The following is a 17,780-nucleotide window of genomic DNA, read 5'->3' as shown; positions in this document are numbered from 1 at the left end:
GATGGATATGAAAAGTGAGAATGAATGGATGAAAGGAATAGGATAGTCAAGATCAAAGATGGAAAGGATGATGGATGATAGATGGAAATATGTAAGATACATAAGGCAATGTAGTATGGATGGAGCTTGCCCCCAATGTAGAGTGCAAGTGGAAGATGACAAGTGAATGGATGGATAAGTGGAATTGGAAGACACTGGATACAAGGCAAGGACTCAAGAATCTAGATACATGGATGATATCCCTTGATATTTATTTCTCTTTCTTTATTTTTTTCAAGGAATTTTTACTATGTTCTCATAGATGTTGATAGGATAGTGAAAAGAAGGATGAAATGAGTTGGTATATGGAGGTTAAGGACTTATGAAAAAGTTTGGGTTAAAGGGGTGAAGTGGCTAGGAGGAAGACATGGTTGATGGATGCTAGGTTGGAAGACTTGTGAATGAATGGATGAAGGAGGTGGAAAGATTGTCATTGGCACACAACTTGAAAGGTGATGGAAAGAAGGAGATTTCAGAGGATATCTAGGAGAAAATTTGAATTTTGGGATATAGGGACCCAAAATGGATGAAAGAGATGATGGATTTAGGATGGTGGATTTGGGTACATAAGGATCCAAAATAGAGTTGGTAAATGGAATCTTGGATGATTTATGAATGAGGGCAGCCTTTGGATTAGTGAAATTGGATACTATTTTGAACCTTTCTTTGAGAATAATTGCTTCATTAAGTAGCTTTGGAATCTACATGATTTTTAAATTTTTCATTTTGAGGCTTTGTGGCCTTTGGATTTTGTTTTGGATAATATTTTTGTTTTCTTGAACATGTCTTTTCGAGTGGACATGTTGATCCTTGGATTTTTGCAGATTTATGGTCTGACTCATTTTTTCTTTGGCATCCAATTTGCTTCCATTGTCTATGATAGGGGTGTATGAGGATAAATGGTATGGACATCTTATGGATGAAATTATGGAGGGTGAACATTTGAAGGAATTTAAGGATGTGTGCCTTTGTTGATCTTTAATAGGTATATGAGGGGATGAATTGGAAAACATGGATATGGTCGATGGATGTATGTAAGGACCCAAATGAATGGAAATAGGGAAGGTAAGGGAAGATGGATATAAGGTCCCAAAATGGAGTTGGAATATGGATGTTGAGAAAATTTAGGTTTGGATGGAGGAATTTTGGATTTGGAAGGAGTGGAAGGTGTACCAACATCTTGCAACATTATTTGTTCAATGGGATACTTATTAATTTCAATACAAGATGTGAATCTATGTATATAGGTTTCATGAATGAATTGGATTGGTTTGATGGAATCTAGTGGAGGATTTGGATCATAAGGGGAATTATGAGGGATAATAGGATTGTGAGATGGATTGGGGTCATTAAATGCAAATGCATGGATACTTTGATCTTGACTTATTAGAGGATTATGTGGTGGAATGATTGGATCATGAGATGGAATAGAATCATATAATGGAGTGGAGGGAATGGAACCATGATATGGAGTAATTTGATCTTGAGATGGAGGATTATTAGTGGACAAAGTGGAAGGAACATCTTAATGAAGTGGAGGATTGATGGATGTTGACCTTGGAGATGGAAGTGAATTACTAATAGATGTAGTAGAGGGAATGTCTTGGTCTTGATTGGGAAGGGGATCATGAGATGGATCAAGGGGGATAAATGGATTTTGAGGGATAAGAGAATTATAGGATGGGGAATTTCTTGGATCTAGAGGAGAAGAAGAATCCATAATAGCATGCTTTCAAACAATTCCTTGACATGGAATTGGGTGTATGACTTTGGGTGATTGTATCACTTTATTTTTAGTTTTGGATTTAGACAATATTTTTACCAATGATTGTGGGACAAAGAATTACTATTACAAGGTGGGGATGATGTTGATTTTGGAGGATTAGGATTATGTGGTGATTGGATGTTAGGTAGGGGATTGGGATGATGGTTTTGGACATTAAGCTCAAAGTATGAGGAATTACATGGAGGATTTAGGTTGGATGGAACATGAGGATTATGGACTTGGAAGCATGGGTGAAGAGGACATATATTTTGGGAGGTATATTTTTTTCTTTTGACCCCCATTTTGTATGATAAGGACATAATTCTTAAGTTCTTCAATTTCTTTAGCAATGACATTTATGTTTGAGAAGTTATGTGGGTTGTGAGGAGAATCATACGTGGATGAATGATTACGAGGTGGATTTCCCTTGTCAAAGGTAGAAGAATAAGGAATGTGAGATGGATTAGGATTGGACATGCAATTTTGAGGATTTATTTGGTACATAGGTTGAATGCGAGGTATAACTCAAAATTGCCTTTGAAGATATTCAACCATTTGGTTAAGCTAATTCTTATCCATGGAGCTTAGATGAAGAGTGATGAAATATTTGATGATGTATGAAATATGAACTTTGTACTAGGAGTAATTTTGGACTTTTTTTTGATTTGATTTGAATTTGATTTGATATTGGATGAAGGTTTGAGATAACCTTGATGTAGATAAAGACCTTATGATATTGCAAAAAATTAGATGTTGGATTTGGATGATGATATCTTTTTCCACTTAGAGATGGAAAAATGATCCAAATTTTGAATAAGATACAAGATAGATGACTCAATACTTGCTGATGGACAAATGATCCCAAGTGAGAGAGTATAACTATGCCAATGTTTGCTAAGGATGAAGGTCTAGTATCACATGTCACATAAATCTTTCTTCCTAAATATTGGATTGAAACTTGATGAAGGAGAAAGATGTTTGATGATATTGATTTGAGTCAATCAAGATAGCTAGTATTAAAGTCCAAGATTTACGATGGTGCTGCTATGTCTAAAGTGGAAGATTTTATGAAAAATTGAATTAGAAGAATATTTGAATAGATAAAATTAGAAATATTGATTTTGGATGAAGATGTAAATGGATTGAATTAGGAATTTATTAGAAGGGAATGGATTTGACACGGGTTTGTATTAAGAATCATGAGGATGAATCATTGAATGAGGCTTGATGTGGATTATGAATCATAACTAGAATGAAGGATAGGAATTTGATTGAATGATTAAGAAAATGAGGTAATGATTAGGATGGTTGAGATTTTGAAGAGTGTGATGAAATGGATGAATAGAAGAAGTGATGTGGAAAATAAAAGCTTCTTTTTGTTATTTTTGGTTTTGAAATGTTTTTGGATTTTTTGGATTTTGAACTTTTATGATGTTTTTGAGTTTTCAAAATTTTCAATGTTTTTGAGTTTTGAAATTTTATGCTTTTTTGGATTTTGAAAGTTTTATGTTGTTTTTGGATTTTTTTTGAAACATAACATGCAAAGAATACAATGAAATATATACAAGAAAAATTTAGAGGTGTGTCCCCTTCAAATAGGAGGGTTTTGAACACTCAAGAATGTTAAACACACCAACAATCCTATAAGGTTTTGACTAGGATATACAAGCTAAACTATGGACGTTCCTAATATATGCAAGGTAGATGAGGCCCAAATCTATAGATAAAAGAAAATAATGCAGAACACAACTAGGAGGAGACGGTGATTCAAATCTCCACCTTCACTTCCCAAAGGTATAAAGTTCTTTGGGGATTAGCCAAGAGTAACAAGATTTTACTTCCAAAAGAGGTGTCTTTTGATTCACCTCCTGATATTTATACTTAACCGTAATGCTAGAGTTGAGGTCATCCCAAGGGGTGATGAGATCCCCAATTAGGCCTCCAAAAAATTGTAAAACAAGATAACTTATTTCTTGTGCACTCAAGATCATCTAAAGGCATGAGAGGAGTGAATACATAAGTGGTCTTGGGTTTAAAAGAAACTTGTTCTTTCCCAATGGATCTTTAGGTTTTATAATCTATTCTCGAAGACACTCCATTTTATAGCATATAATGTTCTTTCCAACTTGACAATGTCATCAATATAATAAATTGAGGATTTGTCAACAAAAATAAATCAATCGACGTCAACATTAATTTTTTCGATAGGGACAGAGAAAAGTCCTTTTTTGCATTCAAGCTTGAGTGTGTTCACTTAAAGCACCAAATCCAAATGTTCATTGCAATGTTCTTTAAACCTTTAAGAATTCAAGATTGTGTTTTAACAACATTCATCAAAATAAAAAGTTTTGTTCAATTGATTATGCATTCGAGATTGGATTTTGCTTTTTTTAAGTTTGGCCATTCAAGAGTGTATTTGATTTATCCAATTAAGTGCAACATGCATTCAAAGATAAATGTTTAGGCATTCAAGCTCATTTCCCAAGGGCAAAAAACCTATAAGAAAAACTTGCAAGACACATGATTAGTTATTTCTAGAATGCTCCAATCTATAATGCTACAAATAATCAACTTAATTAGCATCACCAAAATCCCCAAAATGAATGCTTGACTATGAGAAAAATTATTTTAACTTTTTAAAATATTTTTTATATATGTAAATCAACTTAGAATAGCCCATATCCTATGGAACCCCTAAAAGTCAAATTTTGTTTTATACTCTTTTTTTGGTTTTTTTAATATTTAAAATAAATTTTATAAATGTAGTTGCAGATGACAAAATATAAGAGATGACATAACATAACCAAGAAAATTATACTTGATACTTACTCTTATAGATCACAGACAATAGTAGTAGAGCAGAGATGACAAACCACGCAGACAACAGAACTCACAACTGCTAGAAAAATCATAGACAACAAAACTAGGAGTCACCGACAAATCACAAATGTCAAAATAGTAGGTTGCTTGGAAATCCCAGATGAAAATCTACATGTGAAGATGCTAGTTCAAAGGCGAAGATGATAATCAATTGAAATTGCAGATTATCAGTCGCCCACAATGCAGATGACAAAATATTAAACTATGGAGATGATATTTAAGTATGTAGAGACATCCAAACATCAAAGATGATATAAAAAAAAAACATTTTTTTTTTGCAATTTTAGTTGGATATTGAGTCTGTCGCAAGTGGAGACACTAAACTATGAAGATGATGAAGCATCTTCCCAACGACACTGCATCCTAATAGAGATGACAGTGCATGGTTTTTAATAGAAAATGCTGAGTTTTTTGACAAATTTAGGTATGAAAAAGGGACATGGGTCCCATCGGGCATACCAAAATGTATACAAGAAAACCAAACCTGTCGGTAGCATGTGTAAACAAGAAAACATGGTTTTACAATATTTATTTTTAAGATTTGTGACATGGTTTTACAACCTATTGTGAACTCCTTCACTAATATGACAATGATTTCCTAAACAAATTGTCTTCTTGAAAAAAATAACGAGCTCAGTACAAGCACTCCCCTAAAAAAATCAGCTATACTAAAACCATAACGAAAAAAGGAAAGCCACATAATCTTTTTAATTGTTAACTAGTTGCAATTTACAGAATAGGCACCTTTACCCATTTTGTCCATCTCTCTATATTCCTCATTTGACACATTTACATTTCACCAGCAAAGGAAAAAGGCAATAGAGTATTACAACTAAAACCTACTTTAAGCATAATGGGGAGATAGCTAAAGCATCAGATACATTTAATTTTTTAAGACAAGTGCTCTTAGAATTTCCATTCATTGATAACAATTACCTTAGAAAAAATCAAGCCTATCTAATTCCTTCCAAATAACAGTGAAATTTTTCTACTTCAAAGTAATAATACTTGAACTCATACCTATTCTCAATTTTTGGAAGAACCCCAAACTCATGCTTGATTGCTCAGTCAAAGGCTCCTTACACCGATTGACAACTTGAAACCACAAAAGCATCGATGTGTACTTTAATTGAAACATCCAAATTAGAAACTTAAAAGTGGATTTAAAAGAAACTATTCAAATCATTGCATATTCAATCAACACGATCTCTTAGTGGGAAGTTAATGGAAAATGTTCAGTGTTGAGATGTTGAGAAGACTGGACTGGAATGAGGTCTTCAAGATGATGACCTTCTCTAATAAACTCTAAAGTCTTGTAGTTGCCAAGTCAAATCTAAAGAGCTGTCAGTGCCCTTGACCAAACAAATGGGTCTAGAAAGTTTGAATGTCAGAATGGTGGAGGTAGGTTTTGAGACTGGAGACTTTCCAATGATATCAACATTTCAAATCCATTCAGCCTCTGCCTCCCACTCACATCTATGGACATTTAGCTACCAGATCAAGTCCAATAAAAATAGGGCTTCATCTATTTTATTGCAATATGTATTATTAGAGGATGGATACCCTACATACCTGCATTTCTAAATACAATTTCAAAATTTGGCATGCCCTTTCTCATATAATGCCTACTAATTGCATTCGCATAGAGTTTGAAAAGACTTTATGCAGTTTACTATAGGCAAAGAAGATGCAAAGATGACAATTTGGGTATTCGCAAATTGGAAGAAAATGAAAATGAAAATGAAAAAGTTAAATGTAATTAAGGTTTCACACTTTATAACATCAACAGATGCAAAAATGACATTTTTAGGTCACAACTTAAGGAAAATAATAAATTGTAAAAATATGCATAGAAATATATTTAAATTTAGATATTAAATTTATTAATTATTATAAATTTAAAATAGACATCTATTAGAAAGCTTCTAAATTAATATTAAATAATTTTATAAAGAAAATATATATCGATTAGAAAGTTTCTAAATTAAAAAAGATTTTCTTTATATTCTTAGACTTGTTTCTAAATTGTTTAATTAAAAAAAACATAAATATTATCAAATAATTTTATAAAGAAAATATATATCTATTAGAAAGTTTTAAAATTAAAACTGATTTTCTTTATATTCTTATACTTGTTTCTAAATAAAATTTGATTTGTTTATAAAATCAATTAATTATATATCTTTATTTTTTAATTAAAAAACCTATTTAAAAGAATATATATCAAATCAAAACCAATTTGGAAACTTTCTAATTTTAACATATTTTGTTTTCTTTATTTTTAAAATTGTTTACAATATAGCAAACAAATTGTTTAAAATTGTTTGGATGTCTCTACATACTTAAATATCATCTCCATAGTTTAATATTTTGTCATCTGCATTGTGGGCGGCTGATAATCTGCAATTTCAATTGATTATCATCTTCGCCTTTGAACTAGCATCTTCACATGTAGACTGTCATCTGGGATTTCCAAGCAACCTACTATTTTGACGTTTGTGATTTGTCAGTGACTCCTAGTTTTGTTGTCTATGATTTTTCTAGCAGCTGTGAGTTTTGTTGTCTGCGTGGTTTGACATCTTTGCTCTACTACTATTGTCTATGATCTATGAGAGTAAGTATCAGGTATAATTTTCTTGGTTATGTTCTATCGTCTTTGATATTTTATCGTCTGCAACTACATTTATAAAATTTATTTTAAATATTAAAAAAACCAAAAAAAGAGTATAAAACAAAATTTGACTTTTACGGTTTCCGTAAGATATGGGCTATTCTAAGTTTATTTACATATATAAAAATTATAAAAAAAAGTTAAAATAAATTTTCTCATAGTCAAGCATTCATTTTGGGGATTTTGGTGATGCCAATTAAGTTGATTGTTTGTAGCATTATAGATTGGAGCATTCTAGAAATAACGATGATAGAAAAAAAAAAAAAAAATAATTTTTTTTTTTGCAATTTCAGTTGGATATTGAGTTCATCGCAAGCGAAGACACTAAAATATGAAGATGATGAAGCATCTTCCCAACAACATTGCATCCTAATAGAGATGAAAGTGCATGGTTTTTTTATAGAAAATGCTGAGTTTTTTGACAAATTTAGGTATGAAAAAGGGACATGGGTCCCATAGGGCATACCAAAATGTATACAAGAAAACCAAACCTGTCAGTAGCATGTGTAAACAAGAAAACATTAGTTGTACATGTATATCAATTATCTAAGTAAACTAAAATATAACTAGTTCTACTTGAGTTTTGAAACTTAATACAATTGAAAAGAAAGAGTCCTCATGCAACCTTAGAGCAACTCAACAAGGGTGACCATAAGAGGCCTTGTTGGTGTGCTCAATGATGAGGGATGGGGATGTTCTCTCCTTAAACATAATTATGGATGAATCCCTTTAAATCATTTGAATGAATGTAAGAATGCATATATGAAACTATGCTAGAACGTATGTGGAATACCTTCAAAATTTGGCTATGAGTAAGCGAAGCTTAAAAGGATTCCAAGGATATAAGGGTGGAAATGATATGAAATGAAATAAACTAACAATAATTTACTACCATGAAACTATGCGAAATCTAGAAATTGGAACAATGCAAACAACTACCAAGGGTTAGCTATAAGCATGAAAATCTCTAAAAAATCTAACACTATACTAGCATGATAACAATGCAAATGGAGGAGATGATGAATGCTTGAGACAATGGCTCTATTTATAGGCTTGAGAGAGGCCTTGGGGAGTTAGCATCTATGTGACATCCACATAGGTTCCACAAGGGAGACACATAGGGTAAGGAGACAAGCCATGCAAAGGTCAACATAAGCATTTTTGGTGATTGAGATGACTCAAGGTGTGCTCACACATGTGAGCAACCTTGGAGAAAGGAAAGGGGACAAGTGTGTAAGAGTGTAAGATATTTTTTGGGTAAATTAATAAAAGGGGGACTTTCTTGGATTTTGAGTTTCTCACACATGTGTGAGCAAACACTTATGGACTAAAAGGTGTTTAGGAGGGTATTTAGGATATTAAGTGGAATTAACTGGTGGGTAGGCTTAGAAGGACAAGAGTGATGGGTGGTAGGCTAGGCTTTAGGTGGGATTAGGATTAAATTAAATAGGATTTAATTTAATCATAGGATTATAAAATCTAATAAAGTGGAGGGAAATTAAATAAATTGGAATTTATTTAAAAGGAGATTTATGGAGCACTATGCATTAAATAAATTTAATACATTAGAGGGAAGTATTCAAATTAAATTTAAATACATTAGGGAAGTGAACCTATTTAATTAAATAAGTACAAGAACATGAAAAATATAATTACTTAATAAATAGTCAATTATAATGTCAAGGAAAATATTAAATAAATTAATATAGTGTTTGGGATGATTTTAAGCATCTACACTTATCAATACCAAAATGTCCAACCAATCCACCACTATGTTTCTCCTTGATAAAATTATCATAGATCCTCTTGGTATACACAACTGAATTCCTTTGAACAATATACCTAGTTGACCTGATAGATTTGGCGCTCTGCACTCTCTCCATGCCGCAAAAAAATCAAGGCCAGTTTCATACAAATCCTTCATCTCATCAAAGTCAAGAACTTAAATATTCATCTCGGTTAACAAAGATCTTCTTCTATTCAATGCATCTATAACTTAGTTAGATACTCCACTCTTATAGTTGATCACAATGTGAAATACTATAAATACTCAAACCCACTTCAAATCTCTTTGATTCAACTTATGTTGAATTCTCAAATATTTTATGATCAATATACAACACAAACTCCTTAGGTGCCAAATAATGTCTCCATTTCTTCAAAGCTTAAACAATAGCGTAGAACTCTTGATCATACATAGAATAATTCCATGTATCATCATTCAAATTCTCACTAAATAAAGCAATAGGTTTACCACCCTGACTCAACAAGACTCCAATTACACTACCACTTGCATCACATTCTAGTTGAAATACTTTACTAAAATCAGGTAAAGCCAACACAAGTAAGATATCAAATTTTTGTTAAAAATTCTCAAAATCCTTATTAGCTCCACATGTCCATTTGAAATCCTTTTATCCCCTCTCATTGTCTCAGTCATAGCATTACAAACCAAAATCAAATTATTAATAAAATTTCTATAGAAACTTGCTAACCCATGAAATGATCTTACCTCACTCACATTGTCAGGTGTAGGCCACTGAAGAATTGCTTTAACCTTCTCAGGATCTACCCTCAAACCATCAACTAAAATTAAAAATCCCAAATACACAGTCTCCTCCTTCATAAATAAGCACTTCTTTAAAATTAATCAACAACTTCTCCTTCAATATTTGTAAAACTTGCCTAATATGCTCAAGATGCACTTCCTTAGTCTTATTGAATATCAAAATATCATCCAAATAGATAATCACAAACTTACCCAATAATTTCCTCAAGACCTCATCCATCCCTCATGAAAGTACTCAGTGCATTATTCAAACCAAGAGGCATAACCCATTCATACAAACCTTCTTTTCTCTTAAAATTAGTCTTCCACTCATCACCTTCTCTAATTCTAATTTGATGATAGCTGCTCTTCAAGCCAATTTTGGTAAAATATTTTTCTCCACTCAAATAATCCATTATATCATCCATCCTTAGCATAGGAAACCTATACTTTATTATCATCTTGTTAATAGCTCTAGAATTAGTGTACATCCTCCAATCACCATTCTTCTTAGGTGCCAATATAGCACATATAATACATGGACTCAAACTTTCTTTGATAATTTTTTTGTAACAACTCTTGCACTTTCTTGTTAAGTTCTCCATTCTTGCTAGACATCAATATATAAGGTTATTTATTAAAAAAAATAGCTCAAGGAATCATATCCATACAATGACTTATAATCCTTACCAGTGGCAAACCATAAGGTACATTCTTCAAAATAATATCCTAATACTTGGTGAGCAACTTTTTAACTTTTGTTGGAACTTGATTAGTACTATCATTACTCGGTGTACAAGGAATCACAATAAAATAAACCTTTTCTTTCCTCATATCATTCTCAAATTGATATCCATTAACCATGCAAACCTATACTATTGTATAATGATTCTCATTAGGTTCCTTCATCAAAGGTAAAAATACTTGTCTCTTTCCATTTTCCCAAATAGTATATTGATTCAACCTTCCATCATGCAATACTTGTCTATTATACTGTGTGGTCTACACAGAAGTATATGGAAACAATCTATAGGAATAATATCACACATAATTTCATCATAGTAATTCCCAATATTAAATTTTTCAAGGCATTGTTCACTTACCAAAAACTTATGCTCATCCTTGATCCAAACAACTTGATAGGGTTTAGGGTGTCTCATCCTCTACAATAGCAAGTTAGTAACCAACTCATTTGAGCCAATTTTTTTGAGCTACCACTATCAATGATCACCTTACAACATTTTCCCACAATCTTGCATCTATTCTTGAAAAGACTTCTCCTTAGGAGGGATTCTTCATCATTTATCTCATTACACACAGTTCTCATCAACATTGAATTTTCTCCTTTTTAGGTCCATTTGGTGGACTTGTAGATTCTCCTTGGACTACAACATTTCTTCTACTACCTTTAATTTTCTTACATTTAAATGCTCTACATTCTTCTTCTCCATATTTTAAATAGATTCCATGGAATCCTCCTCTTCCATAACAAGCATAGAACTCTTGATAATATATAGAATACTTCCTTTTAGCATCATTCAAATTCTCACTAAAGAAAGAAACATGTTTATCATCATGACTCAATATACCTCCAATTGTACTACCACTTGCATCACATTCCACTTGAAATAATTTATTAAAATCAAGTAAAGACAACACAGGTAATTCAATAACTTATTGTTTCAAAGTCTCAAAACTCTTATTAGCTCCATGTGTCCATTTGAAATCCTTTTTATCCCCTCTCATTGTCTCAATCAAATCATAACAAATCAAACTAAAATTCTTAATAAAATTTATGTAGAAACTTGCTAACCCATGAAATGATCTTACCTCACTCACATTCTCAAGTGTAGGCCACTCAAGAATTTCTTTAACCTTCCAAGGATCTATCCTCAAACCATCAGTTGAAATTACAAATTCCAAACACACAATTTCCTCCTTCATGAATGAACACTTATTAAAATTAATCAATAACTTCTCCTCCTTCAATCTCTCTAAAAATTTCCTAATATGCTCAATATTCTCTTCCTTATTCTTATTGAATATCAAAATGTTGTCCAAATAAACAACCACAAACTTACCCAATACTTTCTTCATGACTACATTCATCAACCTCATGAAAGTACTAGGAACATTAGTCAAATCAAAAGGAATAACAAAAAAATCATATAAACCTTATTTTTTCTTAAAAGCAACCTTCCACTCATCATGTTATCTAATTTTGATATGATGATAGCCACTCATCAAGTTAATCTTGGTAAAGTATTTTGCTTCACTCAAACAATCCATTATATCATACATCCTCAGCATAGGAAACCCATACTTTACTATTATCTTGTTAATAGCTCTAGAATCAATACACATCATCCACTCATGATTCTTCTCAGGTGCCAATACATCAAGTAAAACACACGGGCTCAAATTTTCTCAGATCAAATCTTTTTGTAAAAACTCTTGCACTTTCCTGTTAAGTTTTTTATTCTTGGTAGGCATCAATCTATAAGGTGCTTATTTGGCAAACTAACTCTAGGAATCAGATCCATACAATGACTAATATTGCTTACTAGTAGTAAATCATTAGGTATGTTCTTTAAAATAATCTGTTGATACTCGGTAAGAAACTTTACAACTTGGGTTAAAACTTGGTCAATACTATCATTACTTGGTGCACAAGGAATCACAACAAAATGAACCTTTTATTTTCTCATATCATTTTCAAATTGATTTCCATCAACCATGCAAACATGTACTATTTTACAATAATTCTCATCAGGTGCCTTTATCAAAGGTAACAAAGAATTGTCTCTTTCAATTTGCCCATAATAGTATATTGATTCAACCTTCCATCATGCAATTCTTTTCTATCATACTGCTAGGGTCTACCCAAATGTATATGAAAATAATCCATAGGCATAATATCACACATAAATTAATCATAGTAATTCCCAATGTTAAATTTCACAAAGCATTGTTCACTTACCACCTTTGGGCATCCCCCCATTTGGGTTAGTATCTCCCCCAATTTATTAAACTCCAATTTTCAATTTATTAAATCTCCCCCTCAATTTATTTTATATCTCCCCCTTTTTGACACTTATGTCAAAGGGTTCTATGAATAAATTGAATGTTTAGCCAAAAAATATTTATTTACCTCCATAATAATCTTCAGAGAAGCATCCCAATTATCAAATGCAATTTCCAGTGCTTTATGCTGGATGGCTATCTCTATTGTAAGGTGTATGAGGCCTTCCAATATAGAAAGGTTGGGATCTTTCTTCAATTTTTTTTTTGCATAGGCCATCTCTTTATGTAAAACTTCCATGTGTGGGGTTATTGCAGATTGTATCTGTATCAACTTGGCCTTGGTATTAGCCTCATCTACTATGAGTACAGCTAATTCCTTTTGAGTGTGAAGCATTGTAGCAAAATGCTTCTCACTTTGAGTTGGATCCTTTGGTAGCTATGTGCTAGATACTTTGAGGTTCCTCTCCAAGCTCAATATCCTCTAGCTTGTTTCTTGTGTGAAGTATGAGGAATCACACAATTTGGAGTACAATGAGAATATGTTCTCAAGTACTACTTTCACCTTCTCTACCTTTTTAGCTAGTTTAACTTGAGACAGTGTTATCTCACCAGATATTTTCTTATTTACCTTCATTTGAAATTTCTTCTTAGACCATTCAAGCAATTTAGCATTGGTATCTAGGTCTTCATTTTGTACTTGGTCCACTATGTTGGATAGTTGCTCCATGATGGGCTTTGTCTCATCAGGTACTAGAAAGCTAAATGCATCAAGAAAAATGTCTTTGATTTCAATCAGTGCTTGCCTTTGCCTATACTCATTCCTGAGTATTTCTTGCTTCTTCTTCTCTAGCGCCTCTTGATATGTGCTATGTTCATTGCTTTATAATCATAGCTTGGTATGACTATCTCCTCATCAAGTGCAGGATCTCCATAATGAAGTACCCTTGCTACCTTGGTAGAGCTCGAGCATAGTGCTAAAATTTGCGATGGTACTGCATTAGTGCTCGACTACTTAGTAGGAGTCCCTATAGTAGGTAAATTGATTAATGCTTGTATTCCCTCTTGTTCTTTCTCCTTAGGGGTCTTCTCCTCTTCCTTGTCTTCTTTAGTTCTACCTTGATCAATTATAGTGATTAGAGGAGAAGCATCTTGACTTTGTGCTATAGGAGCAGAGGTATCCTTCTATCCCATTTGCTCCTTTACTTGCTCCTCAACAGTTATTGTGACTGTAGTGTCAACCTTAGCAAATGAACCTTGTCCTAGTTGCTTTTGTGGTTGTCCATTTATAGCTATTGGAGTTTGTAAAGGTGGTTCTTGTGGATTCGCCTTCTCCTTGGTTATCTCAGCTACTACCTTCTATAGTTCCTCTACACTCACTGGAACTAGATTAGTACACAATTGTGCTTGTAGTATGGTCTGGTGAAGGATCTTTTTGAGATCCTTTGCAGTCAATGGGTTAATGTTCTAACCAGAGGTGTTAGGAACATCCTTTACAATAATTGTCTCTCTAGATGTAGGTGTAGCATGTGGAGGACTAGGTGGTGGAAATTATGTGTCTTGGACAATCTGTTCTTGTTGCTACTCCTCAGCTATTGCCACATCACCTTTTTGTGTTTCCTTCTCCACTGTGACTTCTTCCTCCTTTTCATTTTCCTCTTCTTTCTCATCATTATTTCTTCCCTCAAAGGGGTCTTCTTGTCCTTCCTTGACTGTTTGAAGGCCATTAATCACTTTCCACATGAGAGTGGACTTCTTTACAACATCTTCAATCTTATTTTGTAGAATGCTGAAGGCTTTATATTTGGGTGTAAATTTGCTCCCATGTTTCTTGCTTGCCTTTCTTATTTGACCTTTAGTGAGGTCTAGCATTACACAAGCCAAAGTTGACTCCCTTATTTCTTTCTCCATTTTTAGGCAATAATGCCATTTATTTTCTACAATTGTATATAGCTCCTTAGGCATGGTATTATCCAGTTCAAGTGGAGTATTCTTGAACTCGGCCATCATAGTGTAGATTGATTCTTCCACTATGTTTTCTCCTCTCTACTTAACTTATTGAAATCAATAGTTTTCAATCTAGTCATATCTACATTATCCCTAATATTGTCACAAACATTTTCTAAGTTAGATTTATTGGTATGACTTACCACTCTAAACTGTTCATTGTCATATGACTTTATCCTCTCTTCATCTATTTCTGGAGGTTTTTCTTCTCTTTTTCTCTACTAGCCCTTCCCGCTCTACGACTTTCTTCTTTTCCTATTCTTTTTCCACCTTAGTTGTTGCCCTTGTATCTGTCCTGGTGGTAGGTTTGGCTAGGCTTGGCTTTACCTTCTTTTTTCCTTTTGGTTGTGGAACAGGTTGTTTCTGTGCTTTCCTCTTTTTGGGTTCTGATTTAGGTGCTTCTTGCTTGGCACCTTCTTCTTCTTCAACATCCTCATCCATTCCTTGGATTAGTGCTAGTGGCCCTTTCCCATGTTCATCTTCATCATCATCTGCCTCTTCATCATCTTCTTCATCTACCTCAGCTGCCCCTTCTCCAAATTTAGCTTTGAGCTTCTTCACTAGTTTGTCCTTTTTCTTTAATGTAGAAGCTATCTTTAGCTCCATATCTACTTTGGATCTCACCACATCATATGTTCCAAAATGTGGTGCACTCTTACCTACTTCCTTTGCTAGTAGAGCTGTTATGGCTGCAGATGCCTCATCAATGTTTATTTCATAACCAAGAGGTCTAAGCCATCTTACCCTTGGTATGGCTACTTAAATGTAAGTATAATCAATATCAACAAGAAAGAAAATGTCATTTGTATGCTGCTTCACTAATGAAACAAGTATGCTTAGTCTCTGTTTCATTGAATTCTTGAAATCTTCAAAATAACTGGTCATAAGTGTCTCAATTTTTGCCCCTATTTGTTGAATATATTCATTCACCTAGGCTATAATGGACCTATTTGTCTTCCAACTAACTTTTCCAAAGGATGGGAATTCATTATATAAATCAAAATTGCACCAAATTTACATTGGGCTCCCTTAGTTCTCCTTATAGCTCCTAAGTTCTCATTGATTTGCTACAATTGCAATTTTGCTAGGTCATAGGTATGTGTCATGTCTAAAATATGGGGCTAAAACACACAATTTTATTTTAAATTTTTAAAAGTGATAATCAGATTAAATGTAATACGTAAGTATTCAAATAGAATTACTTAACTTCCTCACACTCATGTATAAATACAAAATTTAAGTATAAATCAAATGTGAATTTTCTTAACATATTTTAATCTTAAATTGCATAAATTGATATATATCACCATGTTATCTAATTAACTTCAATCAAACAAATATGATTACAAAACATACGAATGCCATAGGAAGAGTGAAACATCATCATTTTATCCATTTTCAAATAAACATATGTAAAGATCTGAAATACTAAAAGGCTCAATGCAAGAATATTACTCAATCTTTTCTCTTCTATTAATCAACCTGGTTCAAGGCTCCGTCGGGAAAGAATCAGTAAGAAAACTCGACATCCTTGCCACTTCAACAAGAGTATAAATACATTTTTACATAATATTACAATACAATATGAATTCTCTTCTTGGCCCTTAACAAGGGATCCTTTTCAATATCTTCAATACATCATGGTGATCATGGAGAAGATGAAAACTGACCCAACGACAAATTAAACATATCATGAAGAACAAATCAAGCATGTATTCCTATCCCGATTTGCACAATAGGTTCAACATTGAATTAGACTAGGGAGAAGGTGGATTTTTCCAATAGGAGACATCGATCACTAAACCACAACATAGCCCTTTTGAGGCTACAAATTCAAGAACTTCTGTTCTTCCACAAATGCCCTTTCAAGGCCAATATTACAAGGATTTTCATTCTTCCATTTCTTCAATTTTTAAAATTCCAAAACATGGTATGTGATGACAAGTAGGGGCCCATTACACCCTACTCTCTTTCCCTCTTCTCGTCATGAGAAGAGACTCTACACTATTGGGGTCCAACTAAAGCCCTTCCCCTGTACATGGCCACTTATTCCCTATCCAAGGGTGAGTAATGTCAAAACAACCCACAAAATCCCTTCAAAAATCAAGTAAATAATGAAGGAAAATCATTCAAGAAAACATGTTTCATTCCCTCCCAAGCATACCCAACATACATACAAGCATACCAATAAAAACACAATAACATATGCATGAACAAAGCATGAACAACACGAATAACATAAACCAAATGAGTTGAAGAATCCTACCTTCACAACAAGTTTATGGCCAAAGGAACTAGTTTGAGATGACCTTTTCCTTCCTTCCTTCAATCTTCAAAATTTCTCTCTAAAACTAGAGATTGGGTGAACACCCCAAACCCTCTCAAAAAAGCCTCCAAATAAGATCAAAACTCAACCACCTAAAAAGGGCAATAACTTTCCCCACTTGCCTAAAATTCTAGAGGCTTCTAGCTCAACTATACCTAAGGCCAACCTCAAGGTGGAGTTAAAGTCATTCAACCCATGATGAAATCATTCAATTTTCGCACTAAAGCAAAAATGGAGTTTTTGAGTGACCATAAAAGTCAAAAAAAGGGGCTAGGGAGGTGGAAAATGTCCCCAACCCATACCCATATCCTTTGGGTACTTAGATTTCATGATTTTAGGTCTTAAGGATTAATTAGGGACCTATCAAAAGCTAGAAATTTTTTAGGATTTAATAACAACCTTCTAAAATGCAGATTACTCACTAATCTTGATTAGGGTAATTAACCTTGATTACTCACTGATTAGCAAAAAGGTAACTAACCTAATCTAACTTAGATATTTAGGTTACTTGGGTAATCCTAAC

The sequence above is a fragment of the Cupressus sempervirens genome, chromosome 8 (assembly GCF_028749045.1).
Source record: "Cupressus sempervirens isolate cs-2001-9-10 chromosome 8, ASM2874904v1, whole genome shotgun sequence".
NCBI classification, from domain to species: Eukaryota; Viridiplantae; Streptophyta; class Pinopsida; order Cupressales; family Cupressaceae; genus Cupressus; species Cupressus sempervirens.
This window is presented reverse-complemented; position numbering follows the sequence as displayed.